This window comes from Drosophila ananassae, chromosome 3R, assembly GCF_017639315.1.
Source record: "Drosophila ananassae strain 14024-0371.13 chromosome 3R, ASM1763931v2, whole genome shotgun sequence".
NCBI classification, from domain to species: Eukaryota; Metazoa; Arthropoda; class Insecta; order Diptera; family Drosophilidae; genus Drosophila; species Drosophila ananassae.
In genome coordinates, this window is record NC_057930.1 from 9,645,803 (window position 1) to 9,666,105 (window position 20,303).

General features: G+C 43.9%; 1 long non-coding RNA gene across 4 annotated transcripts; it reads left to right on the top strand.

Annotated features, from left to right (window-relative positions):
• The first annotated feature begins 1,957 nt into the window (after positions 1-1,957).
• On the top strand, positions 1,958-19,475 carry LOC26514884. Of its 4 annotated transcripts, none has more exons than XR_004311069.2 (3): positions 1,993-2,824; positions 10,288-10,378; positions 13,418-19,475. It is a non-coding gene; the product is annotated as an uncharacterized LOC26514884 (long non-coding RNA). The 4 variants fall into 4 exon arrangements; XR_006507409.1 differs by lacking the exon at positions 13,418-19,475 and adding an exon at positions 12,622-13,411; XR_001408436.3 differs by lacking the exon at positions 13,418-19,475 and having other exon boundaries at positions 1,958-10,174; positions 10,288-11,088.
• The last annotated feature ends 828 nt before the right edge of the window (positions 19,476-20,303 follow it).

Genomic DNA, 20,303 nt, shown 5'->3' on the forward strand with positions numbered 1-20,303 from the left:
CATGCGAGCTTTGAATTTAAGTATTTTAGAGTTTTAGATTAGTTTTGGATTTTATTAGCAAACCTGATAATAATAAGAGGGCTTATAAAAGAGGGCTAAAGGATAGTGGTCCCTAGAAATTAATAATTAAATGTTCAATGAAAATAAAACTAAGGAGTCTAAGGTTCTTCTTAAGACAAACACTGTTTCGAATTATTCCAATTTCTAAAGTATATCTCTTTTAATAAAATATTTAATAAAAATGGATAACTATTTTTTTTATTAAGAAGCCTCAAGGTATAGCCCCATAAAATAGCCGAAAACAGGATACTATTCCGAAGACCAATACTAAATCTAATCAATACCATTTCAGAGGCATTGCTTTTACAATAAAATTAATAATTAAATGTTCAATTCAACTAGTAAACTATTTTTTCCATCAAGGAGCCTCAAGGAAAATGAGAAAGAGGCAAAAACACATAAACCAATTTATTGTCAAATACGTATAGACTTTTCCAAGAAGCCAGCCACATTCACATATAAATTTAAGATGCACTCAAGCTGGCTCCTTTTCGGCCGGCTGGGAGGAATCACATCATTAGACGGATAAATGTGTTTCGCCAACTTCCTTTATTATATTTTGCCAGAGATCATTTGCAGAACGCTCGCATTTGGGCTGCTACTACTGCTGCTGCTTAGCCAAATGGAAAGCCCAAAGCCGAGATTCTGCAGCCGTTCAAGTTGCAATTGCAGTTGCAAGTTGCATCCTCGTACCACAGCAGCAACACCAGCGGCAGCAGCTGCAGTTTGTTGCTGCAACTAATTGCATTTGGCTGGGATCGGTGGCAACAGCTCAGCTCTTCAGCTATAGCTTCGGATCCAGCGTCTAACGGTTGCGACCGCTTCCGTTAAGCAGCATGAAAAACGACAAATGAAGTTTTTCTTTATTTCTCTGCAAGTTGCTGTTGTTCTGTTATTTGCAACGAAATCAAAGCATGCTGCACCCCATCGCAAAACCGCCGAGGAACTAACAGTAGCGCTGCAATTTCCACTCCAATGCTTTCAATAGTCATGGTATCACTAAATGATACTATTTCATGGACTTCATAGATAGATTTTCATAGAAAAGAATTTTTAAGTTATCATTTTAATAAGAGAGGTAACAGTTTCCATAATTTTCCTTGTAGATCCATAAGTACAAGATATTAAATTTTAATAATTCAACTCCTCGAACTAATTGCTTGGAATTTAAAAATCAAGTCTATAAAATCAAGTAATAACTCCTTGTCTCACCCTGGGCGACATTAACGGAAGTTCGGACTTATTACAATGTAACCATAGTAGGAAAGACCTTCCATAAAACTAACAGGGATCGATTAAGGCTCGTGCTGGGACTTCCGATGCTCCCAAAGGAAGCAACACAGTTCCGCTGGGAATGGGCCGTAATGATAAGGAGTGCGTACAGAAGCGGCTAAGAAGATTGCTCTAAACGGTCTGATAATGGCCAAACAAATTACGGCGAGTGACCGGCCAGTGGCCAGCGGAAGTCTTGACCAGCGAAAATGTCAACGTCAGAACAGAGAGAAAAAGAAAGAAAGGCTTAATGATCTTAAGATTTTAAGATTTAATATTAGGCAAGTTTTAAATTTAATATTAAGTATCTTAAATAGCACTTCGTATAGATCCATAGAGCTATTCAGACCCATTCAGACCCAATTGACAAAATTTTTGCTGTGTGCAGCACTTCCCAGGAAAATCGGAAGAGACCAACGACTTCGTTTCCAGGTGACTCAGGTGGTTAATGATCATTACGATCGAAGAGAGCCGCTCTCTTACCTTCCCGCTCGAGCCGCGAAAGAGTCTGAGCTGCGGAGAGCGAGTGGAAGCGAGATGGACGTAGTTCGTCCGGCAGGTAATTACACCTGTGCTAATACGGTTCAGTGGTTACGCTGGGCCAGAGCGAGATGGCTGGATGGACGCGGGTTTGGAGAGTTCGGACCGCCGCGAGGTTACAAAAACCCCGTGCCATCGCCGTTTGCTGGCAAGTCGCAAAGTGGAACGCAAAGGCGAACGAGCTCAGTAACTCAAAACTGAACGCGGTGCTAAAATCCAACAAAAAAAAAACCAAAAAATATACTAAAAGACTTACACAAAAAAAAAACCCTAACTCACACACCTGAGGGCGACAGCACTGGCACTTACCTGTCGTGTTGGCGATCCGATCAGTGCACCATCAGCCAGCGGAGCGAACACACCAGACACCAAGCTACTAGCTACCAGCTAGCAGTCAGCACCAGCGCCCTGGACCTCTCTCTCCGGGCGCTATCAACCTGAGTGTTAGATAAACTGATAATACGACTGAAGCAAACAGCGGAAACAAACGTGGCGTTAACTGCTATATATTAAAAACAAAAAAACCCTATATATATATCACACACATTCGCATAACAACCGAAAGACAATAACCGAAGTAAAACAAAAACGAGTCAGCGGCAAAGTGTCAATAAAACTCTCGAATTCATTAACACAACTCAAAACGTTCTATTAGTAAGCACTTGCAAATTTCACTAAAAAAGCATATATATATCTGTATAATATATGGAGGAAATAGCTGGCGAGAGAGACGGCAACAGAGCGACAGAGAGAGAGAGAGGATGCTAGACACAAATTAGCGTGGCCAGCAGTCAAAAGGTCTAATAGAAGCGCGTGTATGCCAGTGTACTAGCCCCATAAGTACACCCCGACGAGACCCAGAGCCATGATCGTAAAAACTACATCAAAAAAATGTAAAAAATAGCCAGACGGGGGACTGCTGCTGTCATGTCCTTGGCCTGTAAAAGGGCAGGTGAGTTCAACATTAACGAAAAAATTTTTTATTGTACATCTAGGCGTATTATATTTTGTCTGTGGTTTTTTTTTTACGATTATTGGGTGCATCATCATTAATCACAGCCTCTAGAGAGCCCTGGGCTGGAAAACCTAATGGATCTCCAGTCCAGCAGGCGAAGAAAATCTATTGAAATCGACTGTTGGTCGGGAAAAATTGAAAACTAATTGATCGGGCCACAGTGGATTTCATTCATTGGGCTGATTGGTCTTTGAAAGGCAACTCTTGATTGGAGGGATTAGGAGTAGATGGTCTGGAAATTTTCCATAAATACTATAATGTTTGAGCTTTATTATGGCTTGGGATGTCCAAAAATAAAGAATGTATCTATAGAATCCATCACAGACTCCCATCTACGGCAGCGGAGCGTTGCTTTCTTCTCACAATCAGACCATAGCTAACCGCTGGTAATTTTCTGGCCATAATTCCAGCTGTCAAAGCTGGGATCCCTCGCTTTTGTGCCCAATCATTTCACATAATTTGTAGCATGGCAGTCGAATGGCAGGGAAAACATTTAGCGGCGCTTTAAACAAGTCAATAAACGATTAAAATAATGATTTTTCAAAAGCCCCAAAGCGAAGTCAAGATACCACGAACCACCAAACAAAATAGAAAAAGATCCAAAATCGAATGGCCCCACACAAACACAAAAGGTAACACGGCCCACAAAAATATAATACAAAAGCACTCACAGTCTCTAAAGAAAAAGGTACGAAAATGCTTATTGCCAGCAACAAAAAATGATATAATAAAAGGCAGCCTCGGTAGGCAGTAAGCTCAGTGCTCAGAGTGTTGCTTATAATTGCGAGCCGAGTTCAGGCCATCGGGAGTGACATCATTTTCGGGCAACTTTTATTTTGTTTCATATTATTTCGAGTGTCTGCGCGACCGGGTTTTTTTGCTTTTTTTTTCCTCCTCTGTTTTGGGCCAGAAATATTGCCAAACAAGTTGTTGGGTTGTACGGCGGGAGTGAGTATATTTCCGAGAGCTTTAATTGCTATGACTTTATTAGGTTATCAGAGCCACTGAGCCACCAAGCCAAAGACCATCTCGATGCCTTACGCCTGAGTTATGTCTCATTAGCCACACGTGTGAGCCGCGTCCGGATCGAAGATGAGAGCTGGAGCTGGCAGTGAAAGAACCCACGACCGCGACTGCTCCTCCATCTCGTTCTCCAGCCATCTTCTGTCCGGGTTGCACGCTCTCCATCCCGCTCCACCACGCATACAGTTGCAATATCAATTACAGCATGCCACAGGAGCAGTAGGCAGTGAACAGTAACTGGTTTCGGTTAGGGTGTATATCGATAGGGTATATCGGCTTTATTGGTTTTCCATAAAAAGAAATATTTCAGAGAAAAGATACTTAGTCTTCTAGAAGCCTAGAACAAGATACTTTTGTATCTGAGAAGTCAGTTGCCAGAGAAAGGGCACTTGGCAAGTCGTCAGGACTGCACTTCGATGCCGACAGTTGGCTGCTGTTACCTTTTCTTGGGACACCTTCTGCTCCTTGTGCTCAAAGGTTTCATGTTGCATTCGGTCGCCTTGACTGCATCCTCTCAGAAAATGACCCAGAGCTATCGCCACCACTACCAGTGTCCGTACCATTGCCATAAAGTTGCAGCAGGAAACCGGCAACGGCAACGGCAATGGCAATGGCAGCGGGAGCAGGAGCGGCAACAATTTGCAAACTCATGATGCAGCCCTAAAAGGCCGCCTCATCCGCTCGGGTTCGGGCAAATAAAAAGTGCGTGATTTGTGTGATGTGCCAAGCCACCAGAGAGGCCAGGCCAACCGAGACAGGAAGACAGGAGAAAGAGAGAAAGAGTCTCTCAAGTCCCTGGCAATCCATCAGGGCAGTCAGGGCCGACAGTTTGCCGGAGGTCTGTTGACCCCTAAGTGCTCTTCTCCTGCGCTCTCCCAGCAAACCTTGCAACCTTGCAACATGGCCGGCATGGCTGGCATGGCAGGCATGGCACGGCATGGCAACCTGGTAACAGCAGTTGCGCATGTCTAATTGCAGTCAAGTCGGTAGTGAGAGATAGTGAGAGGCTCTCAGGGTTCACGGCCCGGTATCCGTGAGAATTTGCCACCTGTCAGGCCGCGATAATTGCCAGCGGGTCAGAGCCAAGCAGCAACTACGGCGGCAGCCCCATCAACAGGTAACTTGAAGACCTCAACAGCACTTGGTCTTGAGCCGTCTTGAGCACACAACTCCGACATAGACTCTACTTGTGGCCTCTCAGGTGGTAGAAACAGAACATTCCCAGCTTAGTCCAAGTTTTCTGGTTTGAAAAACACTTTTTTAAAACCATATGATTACACAACCCCCCCACAGACAGCTGACAAATGGTAGTTTTGTGTGAAAAGATTCGAGTTTTGATTTGATTGCCTCATTATTTTCAGGCTAATCGCAGAACTGTTTTTGGGAAGTGAACAAAACCAGAATAGTGTCTGGCTGTGGCTCTGTCTGTGGCAGTGACTCTGTGGCTTCCGCTTAAATCTCTCCCCAGCCATTTGATGAAAAAAGAGCCAAGAGTTCCCAACAGCAGCTACAACATTTTTATTAGGCTGACTGGCCAAAGGTTTCCCATTCAAGTGGCTTGTCACTTGTTCTGTTTCTGTTGCTGTTTCTGTTTCTGTTGTGCTGGGCACTTCTAAAAAAGTTGTTGGGTTTCCTGGAATGGCCCCAGATCGCAGACCCTGTCTCTCCGGCCCTGTCTCAGTCTTATTTTATTTTATGTTATGTTTTTTTTTGTGTATGTGTTTCCTTTTTTTTTTATATTCGAGTATATATTTTTTATATGTTTGTTTGTGCTGACGGTAGCTGACCTTTTTGTTGCTGCGGCTGGGGCTGGGGCTGAGGCTGCTGCGGTTGCCACAGCGATGTTGCTGCTGCTTTTCGGGAGAAGTTGTAAAATGTTGTTCAAAGCGCCGCAGAAACCGTTGGCGTTAATGATCGCCGCTGGGCATGCGACGAGGACGAGGATCATGTTGAGGATGCGGTGGCAAGCGTTTCCTAATAGCTCAGGCCAGGCCATGCCAGGCCAAGGAACGAAGGAGTCTGGCGCCCAGACCCGACCCTCCTCAACCAGCCATCGCAATGTTGAACGTTTTGGGCTACTGGTTGCGTTTTCACGCAACAAATGGCAACATTTAAAAGTCCATTTCGCCTGCTCATCTCCTTGCGATTCGGCGGGGCTCACCTTCAGCCCGGCTCATCTTCATCCGCGCCCCTCCGACTGCGACGTTAAGCACAGGTGCACAGCGGGCAGCAGTCACAACACAGCTCTGGCTCATATATCTTGGCTCTGAATGGGGATAGTTGGGGAGCTGGAGATGGAGCTGGAGCTGGAGGAGTTTTTGGGCGAGAGGCCAAAGCTGGCTCAATTGATGCTGACAGCAAATGAAAGGCTCTGGCTGAGAGACTGCAACTGAGACCTCGGCTTGAATAGCAAATCCCAGGTACAGTGGTGACAGGACATGACAAGATCCCAGGCGAAATGAACACGGAAAGATGGTTGCTTTTTAATTGGAGATTAAAGAGAATTATCTATCTCTATCCGGACCTTAAGGCCAACTTGACAAAGAAAGTGAGATATATTTCATAGATAGAGATACAATCTCCGGCAACTGGATAAGCCAGTTAGTCTTAATTAAATATGCATCATCTCCATGGACAAAGAACTTCTAATTAACTCTCCTCGAAGATCGACCTGGGGTGGCTAAATATCTCAATTTTCTTGGCTCTGAAGGAGCTCATAAAATGTGGCTTTATGGCGTTAGAAATGAACTTTTTAATAAACTCGACTTGTTGGCAAGTACTTCAATGATTTTATGAGCCTCACACGGGACACTGTTCCTGGCTTAGCCTTTCTGGCCATGGGCTTATGGTAGTACTTCCTCGCCAGATGGGTAAACCAGTTTTTTGGCTGCCCATTCGAATCGAATCGAGCAGAGTAACCACAAACGGAGACGAAGTCGAAGGCTCCGACTCAGACTCCCCACAAGATCAATTCTAGCAGATTTCACTTTTTCCCTGGCCGGGCTCAAAGTTGGGATGTCAGTTTTTTTAGCCTCCTTTTTTTTTGTAAGTTTAGGTGCAGCCCGAACGGTTGCAACTGTTGCTTGTGTTGCCTGTGTTGCTGGCTTGTGTTGCTGGCTGCTGGCTGTTGGCTGGTCGTGTGTGTTGCCTGGCTTGTCGTCGTTTTGTTGTTGCCAGCCTCCTCGGATTCCTGGATCGCTGTGGCACATTGCATTTTTATCTCAATGAGTCGGGCAAACATGCTGTTGTTGGCTGGTTGCATGCCACAAATGTGCGATTGGCATGTCAAAAGAATTATGTATTGATTTTTGATTTCTCCCTAAAAGCGGAAGTTTCTTCTAAGCCATGTGGTTCGCTTGGCTCACTGTACATGAGCCCGCCCCGTACATGAAAACTTATTAAAATGAAACAAATTAAATGGCCGGGCTTAGTGCCAGCAGCTCATTGAACATCTATTGAGCGGCTATTGGGCATCGAGGCTGGAAACTGGTTTCATTCTCCAAGTGGGCGCCGCTTGGCCGCAAAATGAATGACACTAAACGCTCTTGACAGCAAACATTTGTCCGCCGCCGAGGCAGTTAATTAGTTTTGCACGAAATTATGTTAGTTAATTGATTAACTATCGAATATTAAAGAGCTCTCCGCTGCTAGCTGTTGGCTCTTCGCTCTGAGCAGGAGGTGCAGGTTCAGGCCAAGATCGATCTGGTCGGATAGCATGGCTCGGCCCTGCCTTAAAAATTCGAAAACATAAATTGCTGTCTTCTCTTTCGCTGGTCCGTGTCCCGAGGAGTTGTGATCTCGGAGGCTGCTGCACCCACGCAGCCGAATCGAAGACCAAAAACTGAAAACCGCACAATCCAGGCTGGCCTTCTCTAAATATGGACATGGGCGGCCAGAAAGTACGAGGGGCCGAACATCGTGGAGGAGTAACCACGCAGACCAGTTCGGAGTCAGTGATCTGGGCTGAGCAGAAGCTGAACTTGGCTCTTTCGTGGCTTAAATAGTGTTGGGTAGAAAGAGTTGGCCGAGAAATTGGTTACTAATGATAGAGAAGGAAGCCCTACTCGGAATGTGGTGTACTCTGATTTGGGTCTAGAATTTTTAAAGAGAAAACAAGCTAAAGATAAAGATAGTTAGTGAACTTAAGAAATATAATTAGATGGTTAATAAAAAACCAATAACTCAGCAAATAACTCAGCTATAACTTGAATAAAAGATTGAAAACCCTCAAGTCTGGACTGAAACAAAGCCTCTGAAGTACAAAAAGAGAATGTTCGAGTCTCGACTGGGACTAAAGTGACGATGGAGAGATCAAGAGAATGGCCAGATCCAATAGATAAAATAGCCTTAAACTATGAAAGTCATCAATGCCCGCAAATGCCTTGCGATTAGTCCGCCGATACGACTAGAACTCTGGTGAGTGGCAAGTTCCGTTTCCATCCAATATTCTAGTAAAGAAAAAGATCGTGCCGACCACGTAATACTAAAAGAATCGTTCTTTGTTTCGGGTCATATGAATATATACTATTTATATATCCCGCCATAAGCTGCTCATCAGCTTTGTTGGTGAGTTGCTAATGAAGATCGGAATGGGCCAGAATTGGGATGACTGTTTGTGTGCGTTGGTAATTAATAAAAATTTCAACAAAATCCGACACGACACACTCGGCTCACAACACGGCATAGTGGTATACAGGAAAATGGCATTGTGTGGGGATGATGGGTACGAGAATACCAAAAAATTAGAGCCAGCCAGACAATGGTCTCGGCCGGGCCAACGCATTGAAAATTGTGCGCATTGTTCGGATGACTATACGGCCCAGTCGATCGAGGCGATCTCACTGTCAACTACTTGAAACCAGAATGGCTAAAAGCGAAGAAAAAAAATTATAAAATAAACCACATAACAGATGGGGGGAAAAAAACAACACAAAAATCACATACACGACTTTTTCGTAACAGTCACGTTTTTTATTCCATTTTATTTACTTTGCTGACAAAACAAGAAAAGTACTGGCCAAAAACGAACAAAATACGAAAATCGGGCTCAGCTCGCGCCCAAAGTTGACGCATCGTGCCAGCAAACAAATCATAAATATCAGAAGAAAAAATCCATAAAAAGTGGTAGCTATGAGAAGGCATAAAATCAGAAATCCAACAAATCAGATTTAAAGAAAAAATAGTAAAAAAAAAATTATGGTTAGAATGGCTGGGAGGAGGAGTTGTAGGAAATGGCTGATATTTTTGGGGAGGGATTATGATGTTGAAGTCGATTTAATGACAGCTTCAGGTTAGTTTGCAGGCCATTCCTGCAATTAGTTTTCTTCATGTCGTAGATTCCGTGGCCGTGTCTCTATCTCAGTCCCTGTCCCTGGTGGCGTATACGCAATCCGCTCATATATCATTCCCACTAGTTGTTACTGCTGTTGTATGTGTGAATGATGAGTGTTGAGTTGCAGGTAATAATTGCTACTGGTCGTCAACGGGCTTGTCGTGAGCTCAGCGCAAACATATAATTAAGATTGAGCACCGGCTCAAGATGAAGTCTCCAAAAAGGTCACTCTCTCCGCGTCCGCGTCCGCGTCCCTGTCTCTTTATCCGTTCGCTCTTAAAAGGCCATATATTTTAGCCAAAAAAAAAAAATAAACTGCATAGCTTGGCACAATTATGAAATATTTTTGCAAAATTCAGAAAAAAAAACAGCAACCTCCAAACCGGTTTGGGCAGCGTAATGAAGGATAATGATGATGATGATGACGATGCGGGGCCCAGGCTGCAAGCTCCCAGCTCCAAGCATCCCATCTCGCAGCCGCAATCTTCGAGCCTTAAACCTGGTCTAGAAGTGGAGAAAAGATTTATGCCTGTGCGGCCGTGGCAAGGAGCCTGCCGTGGCAGCGAAAAGATGAAGATGCCACTTGCCACTTGCAACGAGCGAGCAGAGCTCGCCCGCAGGCCGCTTTATTTGTCAAGATTAATTACAAAAATTTGCGTTAAATCATAATTTTTAATGTTTTATGAGCCAGCCGCCCGCCTAGAATGGCGTTTGGAAAACTAAAAAAAAAACTAAAAAAATGGGAGAAACACCTTTCATTGATTTACGAGTCATTGTTGGGGAGAGCGGAGTACTAGCCAAGTTGTTGACAAGCCCATGCTGGGAATGCCTTTGGCATTTTGCCTGGGAATGACATTTATCCGAGTCCGGGGCTTGATAAGATTCGTTGGCCACTTGGGCTCATGAATCAGCATGGAATTTCGGTGGGTTAGGTAATTTAAATGTTACGACAGGCTATCTACATTACGAAACATAATTTAATATTGAAAGAAATCTGGAGTCTGGAGCTGTCCATTAATCACACAAATATTCGTTTTCTTTACAGCGAAATTCCTGGCACTCCATAACAACATCATCAAAGGCTGCAGCGCGATTCCCAGGAGTCCTTTCAGCGAAACCGCCGCTAACTGAACGATGTAAGAATTACAGAAGTACCTGAAGAAGCAACCCCCTTCTGAAAACCTGATGCTGTTTATGGTTTTAATTAAACGGGGGCAACATTGGTGCGGCTCATTAGCGGCAATTTGTTGGGCATGCTGCCGTCAAATCGAATCGGTAGCTCTTTTCACAGAAGCCACACGGTCCCCAGATAACCCGTCAACCAATCCCCAATACCCAGTACCCAATTCTGGATAAGCTGACACCCAGGCTCGCCTTCGAGCTCCAGTTCCCGCCACAAAAACCTGCTAATTATGCATGTGTGCTGTGACGGTTGTGTCCGCGTGTCCGCATGTCCACATGTCCGCGTGTCGGCGGGGTTTCTTCCACCAGAATGGTGGCCTCACTCTGTTTTTTTTACCTTATCTATCAAAGCGTTGCGGGGCATAAAATTCAGATTGACGCTCCGGCCAGTGAAAGCGTGTGAACTGAGCTTGAAACGTGGCAGAGACCTAGCCAGAGATATAGATATGTAGACCAGCAAACAGAACGGCTATATAAATTAAACCAAAACCGCAAATAAACATGAGGTTTTCAAATAGAGCGAGTAGGGAAAAAAACACTAAAGATAAGGTGCAACAAATACGAGGGATTGTGGAGGGAATATGCATGAAATGTAATTTATTTAAACCGATTTTGTGTACAAATTGGTGTTTTATTTTATAATACATAATTGGATAATGACTCACACGTAACCCCTAGTGGGCCACTTTTTCGTCTTATATGCATATGCAAGCTAGTAGAGACAGCCAAAAGATACAGATACAAAGAAAAAAAAACAGCTTGAACAACAATCACTCGGCTTAAGCCATAAATCTACACATGTTTACATTGGCTAAGCCACTTGAATTGGTGGCTGGTCGGACGGTTGGGTCGGTGGTGCGCTTCCATATCAGTTAACAAATTTGTCAACTTGCCTGGCAGCTTGAATGACATTTTCCGAAGCAATTGGGCCTCCTTAGCTCCCAGCGCCCCCCGGCTGGAAATCCAGTGGAAAACAATGGACAAACAACGGGCAGCAGCCACTCCAGTCAGCTGCAGTTTTTTCAATTCATGAAATGGACAATTGTTGTCTCGCAGCGCTGATTCGGTTGAACAGCGTCCCGAGAACAGGTAACAATATTGGCCAATAACAGCGAGAACGGTAGCAGACGACAACTGTAATTACTCCAACTGCTTGGCGATAAGGCCGGAGTTGGGGCTTCACTCAGTTGCACAAGTCTGTCTTATCAGTCAATAAATTGCAAAGCGATGACTTGATTTACTTGGAAAGTAGTTGGCCAACTGAGCTCTCAAGCTGACAGCTGTTCTGGCCCTCTAATTGTTTTCTCTAACTTTTTAACATAAATAGGCTTTACTAGTACTTGAATAGAAGCTCATGCCTATTACCCTATGATCCTATATTTGGTAGACAATAAATTGTGGCCATATCCTTATCTTCTATCAGATATCTAATGCCTGCGTTGCAGCTGCTACTGGCCAGAAGTCGAAGATAAATGCGACCGCGAAAACTTTGACAAGCGATTAACTTTACAATTTATCGCCCAGCAATTTGAATCGTCGTAAATCTTCGCGTGGCGACTCCAGTCTCAGCTCCAGCTTCAGCCAAAACACAAAACTGCTGCCCCGGCTCGTGTTGCGTCATTAATTTAACCAGTTGTTGCAACAAGCTTAGCCGCATTGGGTCAGGTTCGAGGCTCGGGCACCGGCTCTAAGAATCGCCCTGATTAAAACATCAGGCCGGGCACTGGCAGGGCCCAGACCAAAGTTGTTCGACTGGCCCAGGCTCAGGCCCAGGTCCGCCCCTCGCCATTCAGCTATCCAATGAGTTGATTTTATTTATGCATGTTTAAACATATTTAATGTCATTACGCGCACCTTGCCCATCGCCCGTGCGCCCATGCCACAAACACGCATTTAATTATCTCCCAGGCTCCACATGCCCATGCCCCATGCCCCAGTGCGCATTAATTTAATGAACGCATGCATTTCACATTTTTATCATGTCCAATTGGAGTGGGGGGCTCTCGGATGGGGAGAGATGGGGATTACTACCCATGGGGACGATGTGTGCTGTGTAGCCCAGTAGCTGTTCGGCCTGTTCCAATATATTTATTGCATCGTCGCCTTGCTCCGGTTGCTGTTGCTCATGTCATTGTTGTCGTTGTTGTCGTCGTCGTCGCCGCTCTTTTAATCGCATTTAATATTTCATTTTATTAAGCCAATCGTTAAGTCCAGTTGATGGTGCATCCGCAGCATCCACACACTCTTCATCTGCATCTCCATCTGCATCTGAATCTGCATCTGTGTCTGCGTCTGGTGATGTCTGCTGATCGTCTGGTGAGCAGCGAACAATTTGCTTAATGTTGTCATAAGGCTGTCAGTTTATCATTTGCATTGCGGCGCCTTTGGCGACATGGAGATGACACTTAATAAGCGGCTAACTTACTGGCCACCAGTCGCCAGTTGCCGGCCGGGCGTTTAGAATTGGTATGATATGCCACTGTTGGGAGGCAGTTGGGAGAGCTGGACGAAATGCCAGGCATTTCATTTGTGGCAAGTCGGGTTTTGTGCAGCAGCTGCGAGTTGGAAAACCCACTGCATTCCATTCAGTCAATCGAGCGGAGTGAAGTCGAGCAGTTGTCACTTGCAGCACCCCAAGAGATGTACACTGAAAATAAAGTATACCTTTGTATTTAAAAGGTTTAGAGTCCCTCTTTGATATTTTGATACTAAGCACCTGACTGCCGAGGCGACTTTTTGCAGCTTCCTGTCGTTATAGGAGCTGCTTGGTTTAAGCGGATAGGATACGAGGGTTACTCCAAAAGTTATCAGAATCTAAAGCTAACAAAACTTTACTTTAAACAGGTTCAGCTTTAAAATAAATAACAAGATGTAGTCTTTAGGATCTGCAATAATTTGTACTTAGTCTGCAACCTTAATACTCTGTAACCCACTCTCGTCTTGCAACCATCCATACTTATGTCAATTACCATTCTCCATTCGCCTCTTTGCAGACAAATGCTTGGGACTCGGTTACAATTTGGTCTCGTCTTGTCAATCAATGGGCCCCGTGTGGGGGGCTAGAACTGGATATGGCCAAGGATGACCGGCGAGCGCTTCCTGTTCGGGTAAGTTGATACTCGGACTAGGCTTAATTAGCCGCACGATCACAACAGAAGACAGAATACACAACGCTGCGACTTCGACTCCGAATTCGACACCGACCCCGACCCCGTGGTGACCTCCAAGTTGTCGCTGGCGACTAATTTATCAAATTGGAAAGAAAAACTGAAATAGCTTTACGCATAATTAAATCGTACCAAGATGGATGCCTAAATGCGTTTTTAAACCGTTCAGATACGCCTCTTTCTAACAGTTTCTGGCCTCCGAGAGGTTGCCTTTTGGAGTTTTGTTTGAGTTTTTCTTTTGGTTAATTGCCGCTTATTAATCTTGGCTTGGTTAATGGTCTCCCAAAGCCAAAACCAAAACCAAATTCTAATTAATGAAATATTTTTCGGCCTTTTTCTTGCATTGTTTAAGCATTTTTGGCTCTTAAAAATACAGAAAGAAAACCATAATCAATCATAAAAGCGAATGCCTGAGATCCGAAAACCGAAATCATTGGGGTTCTGTTTGTGTTGACAAATTTGTGAGTTGCCAGGGCAGATTGACGGGAAAATTGAGTAATCAATCACGGGCTATCAAACGAAGCCGCCGAAAAGACGAATGGCCTTCTAGGGCCTATAAATTTCCCCATCCACTTTATAGAGAGAGAGTCTTATCAAACGATGATGCACGTCTGGGCCATTATTTAAATGCTAATGCTAATTCACGAAATCACGTTAGTCGAGAATGTTGACAAAATCTCAGCCTGGCACTGAGCTAGTGGCACTCGGCTATGATTAAAGCCGGAGGAGAGCTGAACAAGTCGGAGGAGATTCAGGTTTGGGCTTTATTTTTAGTCGTGTACGAGTATCTCGCATGCGATTGAAATGAAATATAAAATTACATTAAATTACCGGATGTAATTGCGGTGGTCGTGCCAGTCGTCTCGGTCTTGGCCTGAGCCCGGGACTCTCTCTCCCTCTCTGCGTTGGCCTGGTCAATGAATCACGGCCAGCGAAATGCGCACACGAAATGCGTCGAAAAAACAAAAGACTCAGGCAACGAACTCGAACTCGATTTCGACTCGAGGGCCCCCTGGCTTCGACTCGAGTACTCATGACCATTTTAAGGGAGTCCAGCACCAACCCACACAAAAACCCATGGGATTGAAGTTGAAACCAAACAAAACAAAGCCCACACAACTGCAAACTGGCAACTCGCAAGTGGTAGGTATCTTATCAGGGCTAACGATTTTGTCAAACGACAATTTTCTCGTCCCCATTGAATGGCTCTTTTTTCACGCCATCCATTGACTTTTGTATGGTCCATTTAGTTGTCAATTATTTTTGATAGGCAGCTGATAAGAGCTTGTTTAACCAACCGACCGGGCCAAGTTAAGGCCAACCAGGCAGCAACAGGAGTAAGGAAAAATCTGATTTGAGCTGCTGCCTGGATCCAGCTACTGCCTGGCTGCCTGCCTGCCTGCCTGGCGTATTGACCGCATTTGCATATTGAACGGCAGTTTGTCTTGAGCCTTAGCTTTTAGTTATGGCCGGGCATTAAATTTAACTATTAAGCCATTTTTGGTGGCCATGGTAGACTTTCCAACTCCTGACATCAGTGGGACCCTGTGAGCGTCTCTTCTGTTTCTTGTTTTGTCTTCTTCTGGTCGAATTTATGAGACAACAGTGACATGGCCAGATGGACAGAATGATTAACAAGAATTGGAGAGGCTTGGGAACGCGGAATTGGTAATCGCCGAGCTTAAAAGGCCAAAAACATTCACTCAAAGGCAAAGTGAAATGTTCACAATTTTATGAACATTGATCGAGAATTGTATTTTAAAGGAAAAACTGAATAAATCAACTGGGCTAGTCGAGAGTCTAGCTTACAACATGTTGATTTAATTTCCTCATAAAAGTGCCCCCAAGATAAAATGAGTTTCTTGCAACTCAATCAAGAGGCATGCAACTGAAAGGCGGCTGACCTATATATGGCTAATAAGATCTGCGGAAATATGCCCATGCCGAACACATACTGATGTCCTCGTTGCATATTCCCCATATTGATATCTCCAGTCAGCCAGTCAGCCAGCCAGCCCCTCTGATTGTGTTCGTGCAACAATTTTCGACGAAAACAATTTACTGGGGCATGGATGGGGAGGATGGAGGGACATGGCAGTCAGGGCAAAAAGATCAATACAAAAAGATGAAAATGAAGTAAATTTTTGCAGTGCATATGCCACGCACGTAGAAAGCAAACCAAACGAAACAGTAACAATCAGACAATCATGCACATAATCATGCCATCAATATATGGCAATTATCAATGAAATTTATAACAATCCTCGAAATGTAACGAAAACTTAACCGACCAATAAAAATTTCATTTTTCAAAAAGGAGTCTTCCCTGTCCAGATCGAGCCCAGCCGAGCCGAGCCGAGCCTCGTGCTGGCCAGTTCATCATTCTCATTCCACAGTCATGAGACAACAAAAATGAGGCAACATGATCATGAAGCAACGTTTCTGTTGCCCCTGTTGCCAGTTGCCAGTTGCCTGTTGTCTGTTGGAGGAGATTCGTTCGCTTCGCCTTGTGATCTGCATCATAAAAACGTGCCAGATTGATGCGTGATTGAAATGCCAATTGGTTTCCAGTTCGACTCGACTTGCTGGTAATAACAACAACAACAATTGTTTTACTTTTTTTTCCTTCTCATTTTCTATATAGTTTTTTTTTTTGTTTCTGTGATTTCTTGTAAAGTGTGCGTGCAGTTACCGTTATCCGTCCAATCTGCATTGTCATCTCGGACAATTAGAACAAGCCGAGATCTTAAAGATACATTTTTTTGTTTTGGGCAACTATCGTCTTCTTGAAAGTGGGAGGAAGAGAAGATCTACTGATGGAGAGTAAGAATCAATCCGCTAGATAAACAGTTAGAGCCCCAGCAGCCATAAGGGGGGATGTCCAGTGGGATTTCCGTTGACCGCTTACCGTTGGGAGAGGTTTTGTCGCCATGACCATGACTTGTTGCATGTGCCGCATGTGTGTCGCACACTTTGACGAGGGTTACTCCGCTCTCCACATAAGCTTCGTAACGGAAACGGGAGTCACATTACCCACCTCAGGTCTATTGTGTATTTTTTTCCGACTCTGCCATTAATCAATGGAGGTGGGAGCTTTATTTTTGGGGGATTACAAATATTTAAGGTCAGGATTATAATGTTTCAAGGGGATAACACAGTCTTTCTTCTTGAAATCTTTATATACCTTTTGAAGAGTATTAAACTCGGACCAACTATAGTGCCAAACCAACTTTATTCTCCCATAAATATGCATTTCGATTCGAGTTCTTATTGGGTTGCAGCTGCCTGATGAATGAAGTTGGCGGTTGGCGCCACCAGGCAAGCAGAACTATCTGGCCCCTCCGGTTGTCGGTTGTCGTTGGTCGGGATGGTGGCCATTTAGGGCAACTTGATTGACTCGGCGAGGAAATATCAATGCCATAACATCGTCACAGCCCCAGTAACACTGACTAGGACTCCGGGCTGCGTCTGCAACTTCCTCTCTTATCGCTGCCAACAAATTGACCATTTCAATTAATGAAACGCACTTAAACATCCCGGAGTTGTGTTGTGGCCACTGGCCACTGGCCACTGGCCACTGGCCACTCAAGTGTTGGCGCTAATGAACATGGCAAATCGTAAAACTCAACATCGTCCTCTGTTTTATTTTTTTTTCAAGTTGTTTGCTTGTCGGTCCTTGTGTCTTTTTGGCTTGTTGCTTGGCTGGACTGGACCCCGCGTCCCGCTCACATTTGCATATTTTGTTGTCGAGATTAAGCGCGTAAATTTGTCGTTAAAAATCATGTTTGAGATCGGTTGCAGAGACACACGCGATTACCACAGAAACAAAAAGGCAAATACATCCAAAATACATTCAAATAACATCCAACATACACAAACAAAAAGAACCGACAGCTGTTGATTTTTAACTGTTTTGGCTCAAGTTTGTTTTTTGTATTTTGATTGCGCGCCACTCGATTTGATTGATGGCTGTCGCCTCACGGCGCATGCTCGGCATGTCTATGCCACTGACGTACTGATTTACCGTTGCCTGATAAGCAAACTCCTAAAAAAAAGAAAAAAAATACAAAACCGTGTTGTGAAAAACAAAAAAAAAACGAGTGGCAATTACCTCAAGTGGAGCAGCATTTGGCATTTGCATAAATTGGCTTAAAACAAAAAAACGAGGGAAGAAAAATCCAAACGAAACGAGAGACTTGGGCAATGAAATCGGAGCTTTCTTCGTGACTGGCGACGTTTTCCCAGCGATCCGGGCCAAAAAGCCCCTGTAATGAGAGGTCCCAGGGGTCACCACCGGTGATGTCCAAAGCAATTTGATGTTACAATTTGTTTTGGCCAACGACAAGTCAATTGAGAGGTGCTTTGGCCCCAGGAGCAGTGACTCCAAGGCCCCAATCAATCAGTCAGTTCTATTTTTAACTCTGAAATCCAAAGAAAGGGGGCTTTAGGAAAGTAAACTATCTCACAGCATGCACCTTCCAAACAAGTTAATTAAATTAATATTTGCTTTCCAAGTAGAGCATGGAAACGCTCTTAATCCCCGGCTACCTAATTGGTTTATCCACCATTATAATTTTTAATTGGCTCTGCCCCGCCACAAACAAGAAGAAATACTCTCGGTGGAAGATGTGAAGAAATGTTCAATTGTAATTTTATGCAACACGCAGCCGCAAAATGATTTTCACAGCAAATTATGCGGCCAACCGCAGTCGGAGCGGTGGGACATGCAACACGGATTTCCCACGCATGCCCCCAATGAATGGAAATGGAAATGAAGAGAGCCAACTACAAAAAAAGACACTATAAGACTATGTATAGAGACGTCTATAGCGCAGAAGCAACTTCCGCGAGTTGGCTTGCCTCAACAAGAAATTTGCGTTTTTGATTAAATCGTGGGATAGAGATCAAACCCATCCTATAAGAAGTTGGCCCAACAGGTGAACAGGTCGAAAAAACACCTTTTTTTATGGGTGTGCAGGTTAGGGCTTTATTTTTGTGGGAGAATTCTGATTGAGAAAAAAAAAATAAAGACTCCCAGATGGGCGGAAGTGGCGACTGATTAAGGTTTGAGATTATGTTTCTCTTTTGAGCATTATATAATAATTATATTTGATTTGTATTTCAGAAAAAAAACCTATAAACTAGATGAAAATAATAGGGTAAGTGGAAAAAAAGTGAAACAAGTTTCTCCATCTCGGCACAGTTAATGGCACTGGAAGAATTCACGGGGTAATTTCTATACAACCCGTGATCTCTTAGTGGCATCTATGGTGCGGGATTAAAACATCAAAAAAGTGAACAAAAAACTCTGAAAAGTGTGAAACTCTGAATATTTCTACCGTGAACTGCATTAAATCGGTTGCCCAAAGTGAAACCCATTTTTTTTTTTGGTTGGATGAGGGTAAATTAATTATTAGAGCGGACTCATTAGCACTTACAGCCTCGAAGTCAAAGACAGCCCGAAAAAAAACAATCTAATTCATAATTTTCGAATATTCGAGAGAGAAAAATACTTTCAAAATTGGGGAAAAAAATTGTGAAAGACAGGTGAGAGGCGGGGAGGGAAGCGGACATAAAGGTAGCCTTGAAAAATCACCTTTCACACCGCCTAGAGTTCCCGGTTCTCTTTCATTTAACTTTTTTTTCTATTTTTTTTTTGTTTTTTTGCCCACAATTAACAGTTCAATGAACCATGCCCCCTGTCTTCTCTCACCGGCACGGTACGGTTTCCCTTCAAGTTCCAGCCCAGCGGATGGAAGAAGAAACGAACACACAAAGTACCAATCTCCCGAAGAATAGCACAAAACCCATGGATAATAGCCCATTGGAGCTGTTGGCCATGCCACTACAAAAAAGGCGGGAGAGCGGGACAGACAGCGGCAGAGATAGGCAGGGGGCGAGAGGAAGGGGGGCTGGTGGGGCAGGTAAAAAAGATAATTAACTTTTTTTCTTTTAGCACTAAGTATGCCAAAGAGGAAGCACCAACAACAGCAACAGCAACAAATTACAACACATTACAATGGCCGGGGACTCCAAGTGTGAGAGAGTTCCCTTAAGAAGGGTCCACTATCCGTCCTTCTTTTGGCCAACTTCCCCCCATTCTTGCCCTCTCTTTCACTCTGTAAACGCTTCAATGATTTTGTCATGCATAAATTTTGCAGGTTTGCTAAAAAATTCTGCAGTCCGCCAAACCAAGAATCAAATAAATTCCTACCCAGAGCCCAGAGCTGTGAGTACCTTTTCCCCGTTTTAAGTTCCGCTCGGAAGAATTCTCAGTGGCGAGGGGGTCTTTTTTTTCTGTCTTTAATGATGAAGCTTCCTGTTTGTCAGGCATACACAACACACACACCATATATTTATTTATGAGACACCTTTGGCGTTGATAAGTCTCGGTCGCAGGTACAATTGAAATTCGTGCTTAATTAAGTCGGGTAATCTTCATGGTCGGGTATCTTTGATCTTTGGCGGCGAAGAATCTTAAGGGGGCAGGATGGTTTGAGACTTCAAAAAAAAATTTTTTTTAGAAATTTTTTATATTATAGAAAATTATCTTAGGAATATCCTGTGAAAGTTTCATGTCGATCGGACTAAAACTTGCTGAGATACCGATTTTCTAGTTTTTTTCTCTCCATATACTTTCCATTGCTTTTAAAACTTTAGACGCGTTTTGCTCAAAACAACTTTTTCAAGTCGGTGCGTAACGTAACTCAAA